This window comes from Paramisgurnus dabryanus, chromosome 10 (genome assembly GCF_030506205.2).
Source record: "Paramisgurnus dabryanus chromosome 10, PD_genome_1.1, whole genome shotgun sequence".
In the NCBI taxonomy this organism is placed as follows: domain Eukaryota; kingdom Metazoa; phylum Chordata; class Actinopteri; order Cypriniformes; family Cobitidae; genus Paramisgurnus; species Paramisgurnus dabryanus.
In genome coordinates this window covers 675,112-699,788 of record NC_133346.1, presented here as the reverse complement: position 1 = coordinate 699,788, position 24,677 = coordinate 675,112, and the positions used below count along the sequence as shown (strand labels likewise).

At 37.4% G+C, this 24,677-nt stretch overlaps 1 protein-coding gene across 2 annotated transcripts in view; it reads right to left on the bottom strand.

Moving 5' to 3' along the window:
• The window catches only part of bmpr1bb (bone morphogenetic protein receptor, type IBb), a 64,314-nt gene that overhangs the window by 29,781 nt on the left and 9,856 nt on the right, over window positions 1–24,677 (bottom strand). The window contains exon 3 of one of the 2 annotated variants that reach the window (XM_065264378.2): window positions 2,369–2,435. The exons of the other annotated variant lie outside the window; for it this stretch is intronic. The gene's annotated coding sequence lies outside the window, so the exon portion shown is untranslated. The remainder of the gene's footprint in view (window positions 1–2,368; window positions 2,436–24,677) is intronic. 2 annotated transcript variants of the gene reach the window in all.

The window sequence follows — 24,677 nt, the reverse complement described above, 5'->3', positions numbered from 1 at the left end:
GCCACAAAAACATTCGCTATTCGCCTCAAACGCGTCTTCGCCCAAGTTGAAAATATTCAACTCGAGCAAAAGATTTGCATGACATGAAGTTAATTCCCGCGAGTAATCTAGAGCGAGTAACGCAATGCCCCGCGTTTTAAGTGTACGTAGCATTACAATTATAAATAATATATCTGTTAAAAATCATACAATCTTTACAAAATGACTACATTTCTATCTGTCTGTCTGTCTGTTGATGTGTTTGTCTGGCAATATGTCTGTCTGTCTATCTGTCTCTCTGTCTTTTGATGTGTCTGTCTGGCAATATGGCTTTCTGTCTGTCTCTGTCAATATGTCTGTCAGTCTATCTTTCTGACTCTGTATGTCTGTCACTCTCTGTCTGTGGATATGTCTGTCTGTTTATATGTCTGTTTGTCTTTGTCTTTCAGCCTTTGTTTGTCAATATGCCTGTCTGTCTGTCATTAGCTCTGTCTGTCTGTCTGTCGATCGATATGCCTGCCTGTCTGTCTGTCTGTCTGTCTGTCTGTCTGTCTGTCTGTCTGTCTGTCTATCGATATGCCTGTCTGTCTGTCTGTCATTAGCTCTGTCTGTCTGTCTGTCTGTCGATCGATATGCCTGTCTGTCTGTCATTAGCTCTGTCTGTCTGTCTGTCGATCGATATGCCTGTCTGTATGTCAATGGCTCTTGTCTGTCTGTCTGCCGGTATGTCTGTCTGTTGATTGATATGTCTATTTGTCTCTTGATATATCTGTCTGTCAATATATCTGTCTGTCTGTTGATGAGTCTATCTGGCTTTCTGTCTTTGTCTGTCAATATGTCAGTCGGTCTGTTAGTCTATCTGTCTGACTCTTTCTGTCTGTCACTCTCCATCTGTCTGTCACTCTGTGTCGGTGGATATGTCTGTCTATCAATATGTCTGCCTGCCGATATGTCTGTCGGACAATAAGCCTGTCTGTCGGCCTCTGTTTGTCAATATGTCAGTCTATCTCTGTCTAACTCCTATCTGTCTGTCTCTCACTGTCTCTTGATATGTCTGTTTGTCTTTATACTGTATGTCTCTGTCTCTCAGTATGTCTGTCAATCTGTTTATTTTATAGAACTAAAACACATGTATATGTGACTGTTTGATTTACTCAAGCAGAGGAAGAACAGCGTGTTTCTGATCTCCAAAACTGCACACACAACTAAACAAACAATCACATACAATATAATTGTTAATATTATTGTTAGTAAAGATGTAATGGTCTAGAGCTCTGTCGGCGGGCCGTGTCTCACATAATCTGACATCATCATCAGAGAAACTCCCTCATCAGTAAGATGTCGTTTCCCACCCGACACCAGTGGAAAACAGACACCTTCTGTCAGCAGAAACGCTGAATTCAGCAGAAAAACACAGCAAAGAAACTTTATAGGAGGGTGGAAATGAAACCACACGGCCCTGCTGTGAATCATGATGTCTGACACCCTCACAATACTCAACACTGTCCACTACAACATCACATTTAAACATCAGCATACAGTACAGACAGAAACATTAATGTAGTTTTGGACCAGAGGTTCAGGTTGAGCTGAAGGTTTAGATGGATCACTTCTGACTCTATGAACGTTCTTCAGATGGAAGAAGCAGAAAGTCTGATGAACAGAGACTCAAACAGTCAGCACCCTACACACAAAACTACTGTTTAATAAAAAACCCAGACATTTTAATGGTGATGAACATCTTTAGATGATTGAATCCACAGCTAATCCACACAACACAAGTGAATATTTACACACTTTTATCTCCAGGAGCAGCAAGTGTTCAATAAACCTGAAAACAATCTTTGTGATATCAACAGCGAGCAACAAATGCTTAACTCGTATTAAACCCTGAACATTGCTTCCTAATATCTTTTGATGATTAATGTGTGAAAAACAGACAGTTGACCTGATAAATCCACAGGAAGATTTAATGAAGGGATTGTTGTAAGTGTCTGTGCACAAAGACTCTCATTAAAAGTGTTGAACAAAGCCAACACAACAGTAGGGTTCATAACACTGACCCATAAACCCTTAGTGACCCTCACACCTGCCTGAATACATTAAACTCAAGGTGTTTTACACACACATTCACATGATACACAAGACATGATGAAACACACACACACAAACACACATGTACACATAATCACACAGGAGTTCAGGTCACAGGGAACAAAGCTTTGCTCAGGTTTCTCAGACAGACAGGCAATCCCTGACGGATATTTCTGAACGTTTGTCTCTGTGACCCCGGCCCGTATTTCCATCTCAAACCTTCAGAACAGATTTATGATGAAGGAGAAACTCGAGATCTTTGAGCGGCTGGAGAAATACTCTAAAGATCACTCACCTGCGTCTGTCTGTCTTTCTGTGCTGCTCAAAACCTCTCAATCTGTCTACCTGCCCTGATCAGCCACCTATTCAGAGAGAGAGAGAGAGAGAGAGATTTTATTTCTATAACTTACTATTTTACTTTTAATTTTGCATTATATACTTTGTTTATATTTGTGGTTTTATTTGCACTATTTGTACGCAGCCCAGCTGCAAATGCTTTGGTAGTACACATTTACAGATTTTGTCATGACAATAAAGCACAATTAATTGAAACTGAAAGAGAAAAATCTAATTTTATCCATAAAAAAATACAAATTAAAATGTTAAACAAGCTTATTAGTGTCACATCTGGATTGGATTTTCAAACACTCTTTAGTTTTACATTCAAGTTTCTAACATTAGATTGATTTGTGGTATTTTCATGATTTATTTGAAGTACATTTTTTAAATCCCTACAGACAAAATAAATGTAAAAACACTTCAGGAAGATAGCTTGAAAAGTGGACGCTCTCTGCTGCCTCCATTCAGATGTAATTTAACCACATACACACTGATGTTAACCTCTGCTTCGGCATCATTATTAGACTTTATTCAACAAAGAAAAGCTGAGCTGTGTGTGTGTGTGTGTGTGTGTGTGTGTGTGTGTGTGTGTGTGTGTGTGTGTGTGTGTGTGTGTGTGTGTGTGTGTGCATGTGTCCATGTCTGTGTGTGTTTAGGCCTCCAGCAGATCTCCTGATTGAAGTCACACATGTGTTGTGAAGGCCATGAGAACATTCACTAATGCCTTCAGTCCCTCTGATGTGGCCATGAGGAGGAGAAATAACCACAATAAAGTTTGTCTCCAGTTTCTCTTACACTTCACAAATCATCCTAAAGGTGAACAGAGTTATTTTTTAGATCCTGCACTCTCAAAAGAAGATTTATTAATAAGCTATTGGTAAACACTGAGCTATAAAAACATTGCTTCTGTTTTGACCAGCAACATTGAGTCAGGAATGAGAAAAGCCCAAAACTGAAACAGGAGAAATGTGTTACCCTAGACAATCCATGACATGATCATATGAATCTTTAATGGATCCACTGAGGAGAACTTCAGTGTAACACAAACTCAAATTTGCTGTTTAAAATCACTTCATCAATACAGACACACACATCTGAAACTCATTCTCACAACAGCTGTGTTTACTTTCAGATTTATTGAAACCAAATCAAAATGTGCAAATGACACACAATGAGATGAAATTCCTGCTAAATAAAGTTAGAAAACACACATCCATCATAGCACATAAAACACTAAACAACACAACACAACTCACAGCTGACCACATCAGATGTTTACAGTACACAACAATTACTCTCATTCTCACTTTCTGTTTAAGTACTTACAACTGTTCAATCCCAGAATAAACACTAGACATCACGCTCAGAGTCATAACAAAACATGACAAACCTGGTGAATCAGAATCAAACACGAATGAATCATGAAGTTGATTCAGCAGAACTTCACATGATGAGCTCTGAGTGTTTACATTCTCTGTACAAACAAGATGTGCCTCCTCACAAACCCGCTTCAAAATTTAAACCACAAGACCTCCAAATCGATTTAAATGTTTTCTTGAAGGTGAGAAGCTTCTTTCACACAGTGCCAACAAATCAATGATTCGATAACAAACATTACGTCTTTATCAGATAAATGCATGACGCATCTCACATACAGCACAGGCACGTAACACACATGCTTTACTTCTAGTTTAACAATAGTCATGTTTCCATCACACTGATTTTATTGCACATTTTGAAGTATCGCATCAATAGCGATGGAAGCGTCACATTTCGATTAAAAATCCCTTCATTCCAAAAAGGTTTTTATGCTTGCTTGAGGTGGTTTTTGACTTAATGTAAAAGAGTAAATGCAAATAATGGGAGATGGAAACACATGACGTGGCGAACATTAAACCCACATGATTGATTGTTGAGCTGTATCAGCTGATGTTGTCTAAACCAGTGGTTCCCAAACTTTTTCAACGTGTGGCCCCCCTTGTGTACAGTGTATTCCTTCGCGGCCCCCCAAAGAAAATTTGTGACAAAAAACTGATCGAAAACTCAACATTTTAATAAAAGAACCATTAAATTATACAAAAAAGTAGTTATTTTGGTTATTAGCCTTATTTTTTTTTAGGTTTAATTACACAGAATTCATGATAAATTAATGTATTTCATAAAATGTCATAAAACTGGGGCCCCCCTGGCACCATCTCGCGGCCCCCAGTTTGAAAACCACTGGTCTAAACCATGCTAGTGCCTGCATCAAAACTCGGTTTGTTAGTGAAATTTTCCTACACATTTCTGTCCATTACATTGTATAATATAAAAAGAATACATTTTTAAAATACATAATGTTTGCATAAAAGGGTTTGGGTTTAGGATAGGGTGGTAAAATTTATACAGCAATCTTCATGGTATTAAAGGTTTGTAAATGTTTACAAACAAGTTTTGTAGCTTTAAAAATGTAATAATTAAACATTTAATAATAAATACGATTAAAATGTTACACACATGTCTACACAGTACGCTTCAACATCTTTTTAAACGTACAAAAAAAGAAGTTTAGTGTTTTTGAAAGTGACGTATTAATACTTTGTATTAACAGTGAGACAAGGCTGATATGTCTGACTCATGTTTTGAATGAATATTTGCTTGTTCTCGGTCTTTTGCACTTGTTCACGTTAGCTGTGTGGTATCGATCGATTCTCTTATTGTCTCTCACATATAAAACATTTTTGCTTCTGCTAATGCATCTCCTCCTGCCTCTCGCCAGCCCCTTCGCAGTCAATAAAACTTGGAAATGCAATCTATCTCTGAAATCTCACTCCATTCACTTACTGTAAAGCTGAATATTTGTGGGCAGAGACATGTGAAAACAAGATGGATCTCTTTGGAAAGTGTCAGAGACGTGAGTTTGATAAACTCTTCCAATCGCTCTATTTCTATACAAGATGAATGTCTCAAAACGATTTCCTCATTATATTATTTATCTGATTGTGAAACACTGTGAGTCACTGCTTTGACAACCAATGAGAAAACATTTTGAATACATTTTGGACATAATGCATCCGCCATGTTTTTATTGTCATGTGACCCGTATATTCCTTGACCTATGATGTAATCAGAACAACCACAAGCATAATTTACATATGCATTGTTTATCAAGTACAATTAAACGAGGAATGCATTTCTTGGTACCTAAACTAGTTTAAAGATTTCTGGTATTTTTTATATTCACCTTAAATTAGACCTAAAACTATATAGCATGGAAGTAGGCGATTTCGAACACAGCAATTCAGTGTGTTTCATGATCATTTACCTCTGTGACCTCTGTGATGCGTTTCCTGAACACAGGAGAGTTAAATTAGCAGCACCTGATCCATGAACACTGAACGCTCCATTCACAGCAGGTTCAACATCACATGGTTATCATTAAGAGGCATGCAAGAAACGCACACACACACACACACACACACACACACACTTTCACACACATGTCGGTATTCCTACATTATGATATTTCCTAAGAAGGTAGTTTCAATGGTTAAAGCAAACACACATACACAAACACGCATGCAGGTGCGCCCATACACACACAAGCATGCACATGTAAACAAACACACAAAGACACACATACTGTACACACACACACACAAATACCCTTGCACGCGCACACAAATATGCATGCACACGTGTGTACACAAACATGCATGCATGCACCCAGAGATACACAGATGTGTTTCCTCTAAAGATGCTCCGAGTCAATATGCATGAAATTCTTATTTTTCCTTATGCCACTACTTTATAGATAAATATCACAATTAATATCTAATTAATGTATATGGTAACTAGGTTTTTATTACTGATCACTGGTGAAAGTATTTAACCTCCTTATCAAACCACATCAGCTGAAAAACAAATCATTAACCGATCACATCTCACCATAACTACAGATGACAAACCCTGTCAGTGAAAGTGATAGCAGCCACAGATAATGTGAAGCTCTTACATGAAGCTTCGCTCCACTTAAGACAAATGAGCAACATCCCAGAATCCTCAGATGTTTGAAAGCAGAAGGTGACCTGATGCTTTACTTCTCCTCATGGACAGCTCGACATGTGTTTGTAGCTTTAGGCTGCTGTAAAAGCTCTCGTATCCCGGGAGGAATGAAAGCGGCATGAAACCGCAGAGTCATGCAGGACCAGAAGCCTGCAATTATACAATCGGCCTTAAATTACAGCGACATCAAGTCCTGTGAGCAGTGATTACTGACAATCACAACTAATGATGTCAATCTAACGTCCTGTGTTCACGGACTCACACATAAACACACTTTACACTTTAAGAAATCTTGTACATTCAAAGCTTTAGTTAGCAACGAGAAACATCTTTTATGTCACTCTCACTACATCTAACTGAATGATTGTTTGTTGATCACAGAAGAATTTCACGTCGCTTACTAGCTGCGTTCCCATTACCCTTAAAATTGCGCAAATTGAAAATGGAAACACGTTAACTCTTTCCCCGCCATTGACGAGATATCTCGTCAATTAAGAGAAAACGCTTCCCCGCCAATGACGAGATTTTCCGTCTTTCCGCAATACCGCTATTATCCACCAGGTGGCGCCCTTCCGCAACTTTTTAAAACCGGAAGTATTGCCCTATGGCAAGCTGCTGCATGTCCGTGTCTGTTTTAAAGATCGCTCTGAATGGGATCTCTATGAAAAATCCGTCATAAAAATGGAATTATCTCTGCTTTTTGCTCAAAATATTGTGTTTTTGCAAAAACCTACCCATATTCAAAAGCTGATTGCAAAAGAACCACTAAAGGTAGGATGAAACGGTTTTTTTTTTGTTTGAAAGCAGAGGGTCTGTTCTTTCATTTGGTATATTGTATGTTTATTTATTTAAAGAAGAACATTTTCTGGAAGGCATTAAACTTTGGTGAAAATCATGAAAAACGCTGGCGCTGGCTGGCAACTTTTTTTAAAAATGCTGGCGGTGAAAGAGTTAATTTAGCAAAAAAGTTTTTATGTGTTTTTACAAAAATGTGTATTTCACAAAACAGTTTATTAGAATTTTCAGATCATCTAATGTAAATCACATAATCATTATTTGTAGATGACGCTGTATGAACTAAAACTCCCACAAACACCTCACCTTTCCTTGGCATCAATGTTTGGATAATACTCTTCGATTAAAAATAATGCCTAGTGTTTTGGTATTAGTAAACCACCATCAGTCGAGGTGATGTTTGAAATGACTTATCGCGAGAGGAAAACGCCACTAATGGAAATGCTGTCAATTCACAATAGTCTTCTGTCGACATTTAGAAAATAACGCTAAAGTTTTGCACAAAATGTAAACGCAGCTACTTACTTCAGAAGAAGTTGTATTTACGCTGTTATTGTATGAAACACACACATACTGTCCTGTATGATAAACATCTTCAGTGTTTTAAGAAAGAAAGTCATTAGGATTGAGTATATAGGTGTCTAATATTCCTCAGCTGTGGGTTGAGTCCTGCGATGTAAATGTTTGAAGTCTTAACATCTTTCAGAGGTAATTTACCGTGCAAACGTTGTCTTCTGTCAACTTTATCTATTAATATATCATGAACGCTTTAGTTTTCAACAGCGTATCATGACACAACACTAAATGTCTCCTCTAGACTCCAGTTTGTTCTATAAATATATAAAAAACATAATCATCAGAAGTAGATGCTTTGCTTTGATTAACAGCTTTGTCTGACATGTGTCCGTGTTCAATCCTACATTCTCTGCATTAGCTGGAATGGGTGGCACACGGACAGATGAAGATTTTCTGTAGGATTTGCCACTGGTCTGGCTGAATGGTATGCTGGAACTAATAGAGAACACATGAGAGAGAAAGAGAGAGAGAGAGAGAGAGAGAGAGAAAGACAGAGAGAGAGAGAGAGAGAGAGAGCCACAGATCTTCAGGGTCCTATAAAACTCAATTTTATTACCTTACATCAAATTCATCAACAACTTTGAAACAAAAAAATGTAACAAACTCTACTTTATCATTTACGTAATGTAACAAACACGTAATCTCTATTTCGGTCAAACTGGTCCAACACTACAAAAAAATAACTTTCTTCCTTAGTATTTTAGTCTTGTTTAAAGTACAAATATCTACTTTGTGCCTGAGAAAGATCTTGTGATCGAAACGTTGCAATAAATCTTTTGCAAGTTAATAGTGTGCGGGATAACCTTTATTTTTATATATGGTTGGACTTCATTGTCAAATACAAATATCTAAAAATTATTTAATCAAGATGCATTTTCTTGATGAGCAAAACGACCTAAGAAAATAAGTCTAGTTTTTAGACAAAAACACATAAAATTTAAGTGAATTTGACCTTGAAACAAGCAAAAAAAATCTGCCAATGGGGTAAGAAAAATTTCTTTATTTTTTTAAATTAAGTGTTTCAGAAAAAAGTTAACTTGGATATTTGTTCTTATCCCATTGGCAGATTTTTTTTGCACAAATTCTCTTATTTATTTTTTGTCTTGACTTATTTTCTTTCAATTCATCTAGATTAAATAATTTTTTTGATATTTGTACTTAAAACAAGAGTCTACGGAGTCAGTAAATGATCACAGTATTTTCATTTTTAAGTAAAATATCCCTTAAACATTCAAGTTAAATGTAATATAACACTGACCTATCAGTGAGTCTCTTTAGAAACGAATCCAGTATCATTCTCCCCTAGAGGACACTAAAACTCAAAACCCACTGCCATTTCTGTATATATACTGCCTACAATTAAAATGTTTACGATTGGACAGCCAACATGAGGACAAACGAAACAATAGAATATTTGTTAAAGGCCATAAGAGTTTCCAAACACGCATCCAATTTTCCTCTGCATCCAATCAGAGCAGTAAAAACCTGAAACCTTTAGTCCATAAAGAGGATAAATGGAGGGGAACGTGAAGGAGCCAGCAGAAGACCCTTCAATAACAAAGACTTATTCTTCTGTATCAAATGCACACATACTATACATACAAAGCTTTATGTGCATGTACGCATGTGTGCGTCTGAGGCTCGACTGGCGCTGTAAGAGGAGATCGCAGGACAACTCCACAGCTGTTCAGAGTTTGACTGCATCTTCAGCAACTGTGATTTCACAGAACAAAGCGAGAATGTAATCAAACTGTCAGCTCGTCTGTCTCCACCTATACTCGCCTTTGAGCTAAAGTTCGGCCGTATCTCAAATCTCCTGCAAATTAGCCTCGTTTTGCCGAAACTGCTGTCTGTCACTACAGAGATCTGATCACAGATCGCCCGCCTGCTATCAGACACCACCAGAGCGCTGGACAAAAGCGAAGCGAAGTCTAATTCATAGATCATAGATCTCGTGTTTTAAACGCCACCATCGGACCTTCAGGTGATGAAAGATTCTTTTGACGGCCCACCTGAGTGGAGTCGGGCTTCTCCACAAAAGAGGTGTGAGATTGTGGGGTGTTTTACGTGTAACCGGACCCTCCGCTTGAATAATGGGAAATGCTTTCGAACAAAAGCACCTTACACTCGATATCTCCAGCTAATCCAACACGATGACACAAACGTTAAAGACTCTACAGGTGCGTTCAAATAGCCGTCATTGACCTATACAAAGTACAAACAAACACACAACAACCAACGATTAATTAAATTACATTTTTCTAATACATATACATGCGTTGTTACAGTAATAAAACCTGGATTTCCTCCTTACTTTAAAACAAATGATTAGTTTGTGGTTCATTATAATTTTTTTGAAAACCCAACAACATTTAAACAAATACAAACTTATTTATATTAAAGGACGAAATTAACCTTTATTAACCAGCGTTTTTTTGCACTTTTTATTTTTGTCTGTCAGGGTTGCCAGATCCACCTAACAAAACCAGCCCAATGGCCATTCAAAATTAGTCCAAAAGCATCCCAAGGACTATTCACAGCCCAAATACCAACAACTAATGAACCAAATCCTTTTATCTACAGATTACACAAAAGCAGTGATGCAGATCGCAGCCGTCCACAAAGATCACATAAACACAGTTCTGCAGACGTGTGAAGTCTTAAGTGCAATTCACATTATAACGATAACTTGAACTATAAAAACATCGTTTTAAAAACAGTTTTATATTAAAGAGAATTAGGTCTGTCACAATGATTAAATAATCGCGATTGTTGATGATTTCAGATCACCACAATGATTGCACATCTCTTTAAAAGCACAAGGGGGAGCTGCAGCGCCTGTATAAACAAGACAGTATGTCTCCTATCAGATTGGCTACTATTTAAGGCCTGTTCTGGTACAGTCAGTTTATTTTGATTGCATTTTTATTTTCAGTTATTTTTCATACACGTTATTGTGTTTATTTCTTATGAAGAATTTTAAGTTTTGAAAGAGATATTTTTGTAAAAAAAATTATTTCATGAACAAATTATGAGAATTAAATGTCAAAGCAATAAAACAGACAATTAATTGTCATAATCGTCAAAGTCCCAAAACAGGCAATGAATCATTATATCGCCACAATTTATTAGACAATTAAGCATCAGCCAATTTTTATAATCCTGAGAGCCCTAAAGAGAATGCTGAAATTCACACCACAACTATAAAAGATACAATGAACAATATCGTTATGATTGCTTCCTGAGTAATTGCTTTCCAATTGATAATCGATAAACCATTGACAGCCAATCAAATCTATTTAAACTTCAAGCACACGTGCATTTGAAAAGACAGATGAAACTGTGGAGAAGCTCATTCATTGCTGAGGTACATAACATATAAGTTAAGATATTAGATTACACAAACTACTAGATTCACTGTTTAGTTCGGCAAATCCAGTGTGTTGCTGGTTACTGGTTGCTGTGTAAATGCAACAAAAAACAGCATATTTACATATTTATTGACATGTAAACAATTGCAAAAGTTTTTTTTACAGCAAACGCAATATTAGTTAATGCTATTGAAGGTAAATGGTTTGTGTGAGCACCGTGCATGTAAGCGAATCGTCGTGTGATGTGGTCGCCAACATAGTTAACGTTATAGGTAACAGTAGTTATCGTTATAATGTGAACGGCGCTTTACACAAATGTTGTGCAATGTGTTCAGATGCAGCAACATGAAGTTGTATTGATGAGTACACAATCTGCAACGCAAAATACTTCACCAAAGAGAGGTAATTAGTACCTAATTGTGTGGTGTAAGTCATTGTAGTTGGTTTTGTACTCTTATATAACAGGCTTTTCTGCTATCTCAGGTGCGCTGAGTCTCAGGTGCGCTGTGGAAACATTATCTGCCTGGGCTTAAACTGCAGACACTGTGATTGTACTGCGATCGAGAGAGGATTACGGCTAAATCCCTTTCATTCAAACACTTTCAGCGCACCGCAGACCAAACAGGACCAAAGGTGTTCAGACTGACAGGTAACTAAACTGTCATCAATGCTTCATATGGAGTCGAGGGGAAACAACAGCACTACAGCAAACACACGACTGTCAGTCAAACCCGTAGAGGTCACGGACGTGTAAGGTTATTTTAAATAAAGTACTTGATGTATTCAGAGATTTACGGAAACTGCTAACATCAACACTTGTGCTGTCTGCCGCCACTATCAAAACAAACCTCCTTAAGTCAGCCTGTTTATTTGACATCACAGAGATGAGAGTTTATTTATAGGCCTTCAGATGCATCCCAATGTAAGCACTTACAGTAGAGAGAGTCATCGTGTCATTCACTGAGAGTTGAACAACTGCACAGATTAGCTGTTGAGTTTACAGACATCATGCACACACATACACAAACAAACACACGTGCATGCACACAAACATTTATGTATAATATAGTGTGTGTATAAGTGCACATATAATACAAACATGCATGTTAATACACATGCATACAATGCAGACATGCATACAGTACATAATAGATATGAGAATGATAACTTTTTATCGATATAAATATTATGAAGAATGCTTACTTAGTTGCATTTTATTATTTGTAATGCGCAACTGATTTTTCTATCTGTCTCTAAGAACAGATCTCAGTCTCTGCTATGATATAAATAATTTAATCTTGTGTAAGATTTGATCACTACATGGAGCTTTATTCTGATTACATCACAACTGGGCAATTCCCTAAACGGAAAAATTACAATGTGGACGTCTTTAAGACCAGGGGTGTCCTTTTTCAAAGTGTCGTTACACTTCAAGATCACAGAAGAGTAAAAATATTTTTCTTATTCCAAAAAGAATCCATCAGGATCAAAGAACAAGGAAGCTGCTCATGAGTGAGACAGACAGAGTCATAAAAACTAAAGAAGCACTGGACCCTGAAAGACGAATGACCACCTGGCCAAACCAAAACCTCCTCATAGTGATCTGTGCATAACTCTCACCGGGACAGACAGACGGACACACTCTTAAAATTAAAGTGCTTCACGATGCCTTAGAAAAAACATTTTGGTTTCATAAGAACCTTTAAAATTTGAGTGTTACCCAATTAAACGCCCTCATTTCTCCTCACCAGCATCACTGAGACCTGATTCCCTGTCAGGTATACATTTATCCTCTGTAATCTCTCTCTACATTATCTACTGTACATACTGGTTTGTTGTATTTGTTAATTCTATCACCTAAAAAAATCAGCACCCGTGAGTTCTCCTCACCAGTAACAGACATGAAACACATGATCGTGACATCACAGAGCTAGAAACCCAAGATCAACATACACCAATTAGCAGGGTTAATAGTGTTTAGAAAGCAACAGCTGGTTTTCATTACGATCAGACTGCTTCTATAAAAACACACACAGTAAAGATGAGTCCACAAACCACACACATTCAACCCAAATCACACCCAGATTTAACCCTCGCTCAAAAAGGATTTAAAGATCAGGTTAATATTTCACTAAATCTGCATGAAAACTTATATAAAACATTTCAAATTGAGGTCTCTTTAAAAGTCCCTATCTGTAATGAATTTTTCTGTGCTAATATATTCCTGTTCTTCTCCTGCGTCGGTCTATTTGAATTTAGTTTATTTTATATCTCTACATTGGATCAGACTGAACAACAGATGTTATTAAACTTCAACAACATCAAATGAGATTTAAGAAGGTAAGAGGACATGCTGAAGCAATTTACAGAGAAAATATTCATTCTTGGATCTCTTGACCAGTATCATGAGCCACTGGACAAACGTCATCCACACGCGTGTCAGTCCCTCATGGATTCTCATCATCACCAATCTGTGGTCTCGTGGTTCTGCTTCACCCCATCAATCAATACAGATTTCCATCAGCGTTTAGGACTGACCTCAGATAAACCAAATCAAAGAGCCAAACACTGTGCCACCAATATATCACCAAAATTACTTTTAACAAATATTCTGTTACAAATACAAATTTCTTCATTAGTCTTCAGTAACTCATAAAACATATTTACTTAGCCAAAGTCATATTTTAAATGTCCTATGTTTTTATTATGCTGTTTTGGTCCATTTTTGACCAAAACAGGCTGCGCTGGCACGTCACACGACTGGTGCAAGACAAGAAAATGTGGTTTAAAGGTGCATATTTTTTATTTTCTTCCCAAAAATGACAATGGTTTTGCTAGATAAGACTCTTATGCTTCATTTGGGAGTGTTTAGAGCACTTTGAAGCTGTGTTGAAACTGCAATTTTAAGCTGCATTTAAACTTTAAACTGTTGGGGTCCAATAAAGTCTATTCAAATGAGAAAAATCCTGGAATGTTTTCCGAAAAAACTTAATTTCTTCTCGAATGAACAAAGAAAGACATCAACATTTTGGATGATTCACAAACTTTCAAGGATTTAAAGGACCCGTGGGAACCCGGTGACCGGTTACATAAACCTTTAAGACTAGTCTTTAAAGTTAGTCATGAATTTTTTTCTTCAAGACTGATCATAACTGTTTTAAGTATGATACATAGAAAGGTAGTTTGGTCTAATTTAAATCCACATAATAAGACTGATTAGCCCTAACTAATTGCTAGTTAGTCAGACTCATTCTTAAGACGCAGTCTTAACGTCACAGCTATGTTTATGCAACCGGCCACTGGTCTGATTAATTTAGTTTTAAGTGAAATCATTGTTAGGGGCCGTTCACAAAACGCATGGAAAACGCTAGGCGCATAGTTTTTGTCACATGACCTGCGGTGCGCTTGTGGCATTCTGAAAAGTTGAGACGTTTTTGACTTGACGCGGTGCGGACGTGCCTGGAAAAAACAAGCGCTTCGCACCGCATGCACGCCACGTTGCTTCCATTATGAGCGTGCATACCGTGTGGCTACATTTGAAATAACAAACTTGAGCGTACAAAAGACGCGATATGTTATCGCCCCTTATTTACAGTAACTAGTTTTTGTATCCTGATTATTACGTAATCCTGTTACGTGTAATCCGTTCCTCCCCAACCCTGCATATACTGTACAGATACCTGACGTTTCATGTAAATCAATGTAAAAAAAACTTTTGGGATAAACACAGACAACAATTAAAATTACTAACTAGAGAAAAACTAAAAATAACTCGGGAACTCCAGACAAGGTGGTAACTACTTGGCTAGTGTTAAATCCTTAAAAAAAACACAGCTGGAACACTTTACCATGCTGAAGCTGTCCATTAAAGTTCAATAATATTTAAAATTCATTTTCCACTGTTAATTAGTGCCACTGCAGACATAAACTGGGCGGCAGCGGAGAGATTTAAGACACGTGAAGGGGAAAAACACAAACTCTCTTTATAAGAGTTCTGCTCTGGCACCTTCAGTCGAGTCTCTCGTACCCACACGCTTTGTTTTTCCTGTAACTCTCCCCCCAGACTGTTTTTCATTTATTTACCATGACACAATGTGTGCATCAGGTCCAACAAGGATTTTAACCCAGACTCCGTGGCCTCTTTGGAAGTGGAACATATGCCTCAAAACAATTTATGTTTCTGAGAACCAAGATCTAAGATCACGATGAGATGGAGGGTTCTACGGCTCAACGTTCTCTGGGGCTCAGATGTCAAACCGACGTAACCCTTCATGACCTGCTCCATCACCCCTCCTCTCTCATGATGGGCTTGTGTTCATAGCAATGAAGATCTTCATCCAAAATAACAGAGGTTCAAAGACTCGCCAAAGCTTCTCTGATTACCGCATGGGTCCAGTGTCAATATCTGGACAGGCAAAGGCCAAAGAAGCACTTAGAAAAACAAAACATGTGACAGCGCTCCCAAATCCAGAAGAGCAGAGATTTAGGGATCAGATGACCCGTGCCACCAGTTTATCCTAATTATACATACTGTTACATCTACAGGACAAACAGAATGATGCTGGATCAGAGAAAATGACTGTGACAGATCATTTCAAAAGGACTCTGTGCTTTAGTCTCTATGACAGATGTGACTTTAGTTTTTTTTACCCATATCATTATCAATAAACTAAATTGCATGTCTGATTATGAAAGACTATGAGGTCTCATTCATGCCTATAGCACAAAAGCTAAAAAATCATTTTGAAGTTTAACAAGTTTAAGGAATTGAACTCACTTATCTTGAAGGTGCCAAAGAATGCATTGATATAATCTGTTAAATTGTTCTCTGATATCTACAATGAAGGTGTGTGGCTTTATGAAGTGCAAAAATGATCCAGAGTCAGTTTTTCATGTCCATTTACAACCCTAGGATTTGTCTTTATAATGAAATGGTCTATTATTATGAATAATAATGTTGAGCTGTGCTCTGATTGGCTGTTTCTCCTTCAGTAGCTCTGTGTGTGTGTAAACAGATCTTATGTTTGAGTCTGTATCAGATTTTGAGGAATAATCAATTGTTTGGAGATTGTTAATGGACGTTTCTGAGTGGTAAGTTTGTGTTTTTTTCAGTATGGACCTGCAAAACGTAACTGTAACGTCAATAGCAGAACTTCCGCGTAAACGCTAGCATATAGCATTAATTAGCATATAGCATTAACTAGCATATAGCATTAATTAGCATATAGACCTAACTTTTGCATGTTCTTATTATTCATTTATGTCTTTTTTACATGCTACAGCACCTTTACATTTATTAATTTAGCTGACGGGGTAATGCACCAGAAAACAGGGAAGAGTCAAACTACAGCAGCTTTCTGGACAGCAGGACAACTTCATATTCTTCCCATGTTTTCATGTGATCTTACACAGCTGCAAACAGTGCAGTTACACCGGTAAAGCCCTGCTGGATCACCTCCAAACCTCTGCCTAGAATAACAACAGTACCTCACCAGAGTGAGCGGTGCCGGCGTCTGTATATGACTGACCCTTTGGAGTGATTGATGACTGTATTTGTGTAGTACTGTAAAATTCTGCCACCGTCGAGTGTGAAAGTCAGAGAAACATTTTTTTATTATTAATGTTCTAAGTGTTATTTCTCTGCAGTAAAAAGCTCGGACGTCGGGTGTGGCCGGACGGTGCAGAGGGATTTTCCATGCTGTAAGATTTCCAGGTATGTGTTATTAAATCCATGCACTTGTTTTGAAAGCTCTTGGAGTTTCACTTATTTTACATTTGAGCCTAAAGGTTTGCTGGACTGAACCGATGATGAATCTCAAGACCAAATACGATCTTCATCAGACTCTTAACAAAGCACACATTCAGTAGTCTTTAGTAATGCAGGCGAAAATTCACAGTAGTCTTGCAAAGTTTAATTATGAATATCATAGTCATTTAATAAATTAATTGGAGGAATACAAAGGCAGATATTTTGCGTAATGTTAGAGATTAATGTTGATCCTCTAATGTCCTGCAGACTAAAGTCTAATGCTGAATAACAGAACTTTCATTAATTGAAGCTGATCTTTATGAAACACACGTTTCCCTGACTCGAACAGGTGAATGTTGCAAAAACAACCGTTCATACAAACTGTACAGATCCTAATCCTATTTCAAACAAACACAAGCAAGACAGAATTTGCCCACATTACTCCAAAGCATCGCTCTCATTTGTCTTCCACAGGAGATTTGCTGGAGAAATCCACAGCCTATGATTTGATTTAAATGATTTTGTCTGGAGGAAATGTGGGCTGTTGGCAGGTACAGAACAGTATAGTACAGAAGAGTAGTCGACTCGAGTAGAGTACAGTACAAAAGAGTACAGAAAAGTATAGTACAGAAGAGTACAGTACAGTGCAGTTCAGAACACATTCTTCACCACATTTACCTAAATTAAATCTTCACCTTACAGTAGAAACAGACACAGCAAAAAACCCTAAAATGTTCTGAAATAGGTGCCATTATTAAGAAATTTCTGCTTCAGTGGTCTTACTTATTTTAAAGTAAAAAATATTTTATTGGTGGGTAAAATCAAACACAGATTAACACAACATTGCTTTTATTTTACACATTACTGCAGTAGAGGTACAACTTTAAAGTCTATATAATCTATAATGTCTAATGTAATCTATAATGCCTATATAATCTATAATGCCTTTATAATCTATAATGTCTAATGTAATCTATAATGCTTTTATAATCTATAATGTCTAGTGTAATCTATAATGCCTATATAATATATAATGCCTTTATAATCTACAATGTCTAAAGTAATGTATAATGCCTTTATAATCTATAATGTCTTGTCTATATAATCTATAATGTCTAATGTAATCTACACTGCCTTTATAATCTATAATGTCTATATAATCTATAATGCCTTTATAATATATAATGTCTTATGTTATTTATAATGCCTATAAAATCTTTAATGTCTAATGTAATCTATAATGTCTAATGTTATCTATAATGCCTTTATAATCTACAATGTCTAATGTAATGTATAATGCTTTAATGTATAATGTCTATATAATCTATAATGTCTAATGTAATCTATAATGCCTTTATAATATATAATGTTTATGTTATTCATAATGCCAATAAAATCTTTAATGTCTAATGTAATCTATAATGCCTATAAATTCTATAATGTATGTGTCACCTGCAGCAGCAGTTCAACACTGCATCTCTTCACCCATTAAACCCTGTTGGGATTGTTGATATAAAATTCTTGCTCAATTTCCCTTTTAAAATAAACATCTCTACACAATGTGATATTGTAGATGTTGAGTTGGAGGCATTGTGAATCTCAAATGAAGAGATGACCTGCTCCCCTCCTCACCTCTCTGTGTCTTCCAGGAAAATGATTAGCAATTATAGCTCAGTTATTTTCCATGTTAGGTGTTATAAATATCAAAGCCATTCACTCCCTTACCCAAGAGATTTATGAAGGGTAAGAAATACAATACAAAGCATTTAAAGAGACAGTACACATTCTGTCATCATCTACTGTGATGGATGGATCTGTAGCACATGCAGCAGTCAGGTGATACTCAAACACTTAAACAACTGAGTCTTCATGCAAAAAAGAACCAAAATAAAATCATTATTAACTAAAAACATAACTCTCCATCACAACAGCTCTCAATGTGCATTATAGAAACACCCTTATAAAAAACATATCTTTAAGACACATTTAAAGCATTTAAATCACTGAAAGACTTATAGCACGAGAGTCATATTGTTTAATGTTGCTTCTTAGTTCGTCTTAAACAAAAAGTCAGTCGAGTTTTGGAATGACATGATGGTGAATAAATGATGACATTTTTCATTTTTGGATTAAGTACTCCTTTAAGAGGAAAAAAATAGAGTACGCTTTTGCCAAATATATCATGCAATTCGGACAAGGGGACACCCTGTTTTGTTTGGCCATAGCCTGGAAGCAAGTTTTGATACTGAAATGGATTCATCTGTGTATTTACTCAGCTGTTCCGCTGGTCTGAGGTGAACGCAAGCCAAGACGCACAAATTACAATCAGAATAAGACAGCAAACATCTCAGACACCAACAACTTCTGTGAAAATCTGTTAAAAACCCAATGCTAGGCCGTTCAAAACTATCTAGAGATGCCTTCGGAGCTTTCTGCCACCATGTTGGATCTAATTTGTGTTGGCCAGCTTCCTAATCCCAACAATATGTGCGGAGAGCTGTCAGGCATTCCTGCTCTCTTTAACCTGTGTGGAACGCCAACATACGCCATGTGTCACTCGCCTATTAATATGTCCTTTGATTGAGGAGAACCGACCCAGCTGTGCAGTTTCCATCCCACAGTCCAAAATAAAACCTCCATCCCTTCAACACAACTCAATGAGAGTCATTGTGGACTGAGTCAAACATATGATCTGTTTAACCAAACACCTGACGGCTTCACCTGTGTGATTGAAATACTGCTGAGATGCTCTTAGAATAGATACAATCAACTTATCATCACAGATGACATTGATGATAGAAAATAAAGCGATGTTGTATATCAAGCCGAGCTTTTTATTTGGTTCATTCAGATTGAGACAGTTGAAAGTTACATAAGATGCTCCCAACACGACAAACTGAAGTGATTACAATCAAACTGATCGTTCATGTTCCAGGAAATGCAAATAACTCTCATCTCATCCAACCACAACAAAGTCTGTAGATAAAGAGGTGTGTCACAGCGATCTAACCTACATCATGCAAATATTCAATATGGCATTAAACCATACCACACTTGAAAGGAGTTGGGTAAAGAAAAGTTGATTTTATTTTAAAGTATGTTGTAAGAGACACTCCCTGCTGCCGGTTGGTGGCGCTGTGACCAACTCATGAACAGATAAACCAATGTGATCGGACCGCATGACCAAACATATACACCAAGTTTAATTGAAATCAGACAATGTATGCAGTAGATATTGAGTAGAGCTAATGGATGACAATTTACCATGTGGTCCGGGTTGATGAGAACAATATATGCACCAACATTCGGACATGCGTACAAGTGTAATGGCCAACGATTCAGACGTGTGTGCCAATTTTCACTGAACATGCTCAATATAATCTTGATGCATATCAAGCAAAATTTAATGACAGCACGAAAGCTCAACTTACACACACACACACACACACGCACGCGCAAACACACAGCTCAACAAACACTGACACACAGCTGTGTTTCATTTTCCTGACATCCAGTTTCAGATGGAGAGAGAGTGTGAACTTTAACACAGGGATTCTTGGCATTTTTGCAGGTTCTGGGTTCCTCCGACAGACACTTGAGAACAAAACTCTGGACTTCTCAGAATGAGAACCCGATTCCTCAAAGCCTTCACTGACTGAGAAACATCATCTGTAGATGCAGTTTGGTCCAAACAAGGTTTAAAGTGGATCTGTAGTGACAGACTTGTTGCTTTATTGTTCATGATTTAAATTCAACAGCAGAAAAAAAATCAAATATACTTTATATACTACAGAGATCATACGTAAAGCAGGATTATAGAAACATAAGTCTTTGTAATCATTCATCAGAATGTAATAACCTAAACCTGCTCCACCCTCCTGTCGTCTGACATCAGCACTGATCTCAAATCTTGCCAATACTTATCAAAGTATTCCAGTCAGTGAAACTAATGCAGATTACTGAAAAGGTGATGTACACCTTCAAATAAATATACAACTCTGGCATTTGTTGTGTCTCTAGAAGCCTTGGTCTTGTTTTAAAGAAGACACTTTTAAAAAAATTATGAAAGTGTTAAAAATATTAAACAAAAACATTGCTATAGCAGTTTACATTTACTGTAATAAATAAAAATAATGCAATAAAGTATATTTTATATATAGAATTATCACCAAAAGGTTTGTGTCACACTTTTAGTGGTTTTACCAACAACGGCCACTAGGTGTCATTGGTTTGCTGCATACTCTTGTCACAAATTAATAAATGACCGTCACTGCATTATTATTACTACTAAAAGGTTTTGAAATATGAAAACAATGCACAATGCAGTGCAAACAACTGTGAAAATCAACAATAAATTTATAGAGGTGATGATGGCGCTGCTGCCAGTGTGACTTCATTTACTTTGATGTCGGCTTTACTCTGATCAATCTATATAGATCTCAGAGAGAAAGACGAGAGGTTTGTATACAGAAATGATGGAGCGAGAGCTCTGCTGTAAATGGATCGATTTGTAGATCAATAGGTCTTTCTCTGTGGACACAGATTGTTATTATTCACTGCTGTTAGAAGCAGTGTGAACACTCATCACGTCTGCTTTCAACACCATTGATTTTAGTCTACAAACATCTTCATGTGACAAAAGCATTTCTTTTCAAAAACATGTAAGACTACACTGAAAAAGTCAGGTCAGATTCATCAGCATCTTTTCTCAAACCTGCTGGTCAACATTGAAACGTGAAGTACATGAGGTCATTACTGTACATGTTAATGTAATGAAACAGTTTGTCTTTGTGTGATTTTACATCTAAAGGACTCAATATAGCTGTGAATAGGACCTATGGCGTGGCCTCGATGTGGCAGTTTTCATATATATTTCTGCGTTGTCATCCGCGTCGATGTGCAATTACACATGCAGACCACTAGTAGGCAGTATCCACGCGTGTAACCCACAGTAGCAGTGCAAAAAGAAGAAGCAGCTTGGCCAGTAAACCCACAAATGAAGAAGAAGCAGCGGCTTGTTGTGTATGATTTGGGAAGACCAGCAGTAATGGAGGTAAATAGACAGTGACTTTTGTTGCAGTTTGAGTTAAATCACTCCTTAACTTGGCCCATCTTTGTTCTTACTGTCACAACCGTAAATGCCTATGAAGAAATGTGATGCAATTTTTTTTACCAGACGGGAGGGGTTCTAGTGGACCAATCACTACGCTTGGAGATCCGTGTAGAACGGACGCGTTGATACATTTTTGCCGAGGTGCGCGTTAGGCTACGCAGAGCTAAGCACAGCCTATGCCGTAGAAGCTACGCACGACTATAAATTACTTTAATGTTGCTGCTGTGCCTCATCCCACTGCTGGTTAAATCAGACCACTTACAAATCACACCGATGGATGGATTTGGTTCATGATCACCCACTTTTCATCTGGTGTAGCAGTTAAGAAAAGTTTTATGCTTTCATAACACAGTTAAACACAACAGATCACCTGTCTCAGAGGATTTTCCACTAGTTACCACCAACATATGCTCGCATTGTGACAACACTAACTTGAGCTCAGAAAAATGGAAGGAGAAAAACATAAAATCAATCTGTTTCTGTCCATTCAGACACGATTCCTTTCTTGAAAACGCAATGAACACATTAAAACCCAAAACAATTCAATTAAGTTGCTCTGCATTCAGAGTCTGTATATGCCTGACTCATCCGCTCATCTCGTGAAGATCTCATTATGATTCCCAGCGCTGGAGAAATTAGATTTCAGCTTCACTCCACACTCTTCCTCTTCCTATAATGGAAGCCACTCTTCTCATCACACTGGGATTATAAGACGTTCCGGTCGGACATCACGCTGCCTCCAGCTTCCACTAATTCACCACCTCTTTTCTTCTCATCCCTTCACACTGAACAGATTGAATATCTTCTCTCACATCTACAGAAGGCTTCTGAGGTAAACGAAAGCCCTGAGCTTCATTTAAGATGAGCACCTTTCAGACAGCTGACCTGAAAATCACTGCTAAACCAGCATCACTGATTCAAACATACCACGGGTCTGTTGAATGCTTTATTCTGATTGGTTGAGAAATGTCCACAGGTGTTGATTATTTTTTTGTAAAACGCACACCTGACCTGTCAAATGGATTTTTTTATCCAAATTTGGCATTTCCATCACTCGCTTTTGATGCAATCCTTCAAAATGGGCATAAAATCAGTGTGATGGAAACCCCAATGGGATATTGAGACTTTTTTAGTCATTAGTAATTTAATCTCAGTCAAGCATGAAACCACCATGAATATTGACCTTAAATATGATTTTAGTGAGTCATTCTATAAATAAAACTTTGATGTTATGATAAACTACCTGTATTACAATGAAGGCCAAACTGGAAGAGACTAAAGATCCATCATAGATGTCCTTCTGGACATTTTTAATCAGCTGTATTAAGACTGAATAGATTCATCTGAAAGTTTCTTAGCCGTATGTGTGGAGTCAGCAATTGAACTTCTCTAAAGTGTCTGCGATTTAATCCTGTGATGAATGGATGGACTTAAAGAGAGACACAAACTGAGACCTGTGTCACAGTAACAGCACAAGAGCGATTGTGACTTTTTTAAGATGTCAAATAAATCTTTGGTGTCCCCAGAGTTCGTATGTGAAGTTTTACCCCACAAAAAATGTATTATAACATGTTAACATTGACACTTTGTAGGTGTGAGCCGTTTTCGTGTATGTCATTTAAAATGCACATGAGCTGATGAAATGCAAACACTGATCACCATAATGGTGGTTTATTGAAATTGAAACTCAATTTGTGCTGTCAATTATTTTCTCTCTGCACTAAATGGCAGTGCTGTGGTTGTAAAGTGCAGATTAAGGGGCGGTATTATTATAATTAGATCCCCTTGTGACATCACAAAAAAAGCTATTTTTTCACATGCTTGCAGAGAATGGTTTACCAAAACTAAGTTACTGGGTTGACCTTTATCACATTTTTAGGTTGATAAAAGCACTGGGACCAAATTATAGCACTTAAACATTTCAGATTTTCATATGTCCCCTTTAAAGATGACAAAAGAATAAGTGCAACCAAATGATGTTCATAACATGTGGTTCCATTATGTTAAATTAAATATGAATCAAACACACTGAGTTTTTTGTGCTACTACTAAATTAACAACATCACAACAAAATAAAAGATGTACAGTCTGAATCTGAACAGATGAACGGAGACTCAGGGTTCAATAACCAGTTCAACTTTACAGGCCACATACAAATGTTTGATCCTGCAGGACAATCAAACCCTTCCTGTATGAAAATTATTCCCATTCCTGTTGTTTGTGGCCTCAGGGCTTCAGTCTTCTGTCTGAACCTCACAAAGCAGAACCCACCAACCATAATGCATCTGTACACTTATGGTTTCCTAATGGAGCACACACACACTCTTCCTGGCAATCTTTAAAACGTTTGCTGAGAATATCTCCATCAAACACTTCATAAAGCGCTGACAACACACAGACACACACACACACAGACGCACACACACACAGACGCACACACACTTTTAGGGTGAAGGATTAATGGAGGAGTTTGCATTGGCGCTGAATTGTTTCCCTCTGCACAGGTCGCCCTCGTGAGATATCAAAGAAAACATGGCCGTAAATCTCCTGCTGCCTGCGGTCACTGTGTCAAGAGTCAGAAACTCTCATCTGCAGTGTGTGACACACTGAAGAGATA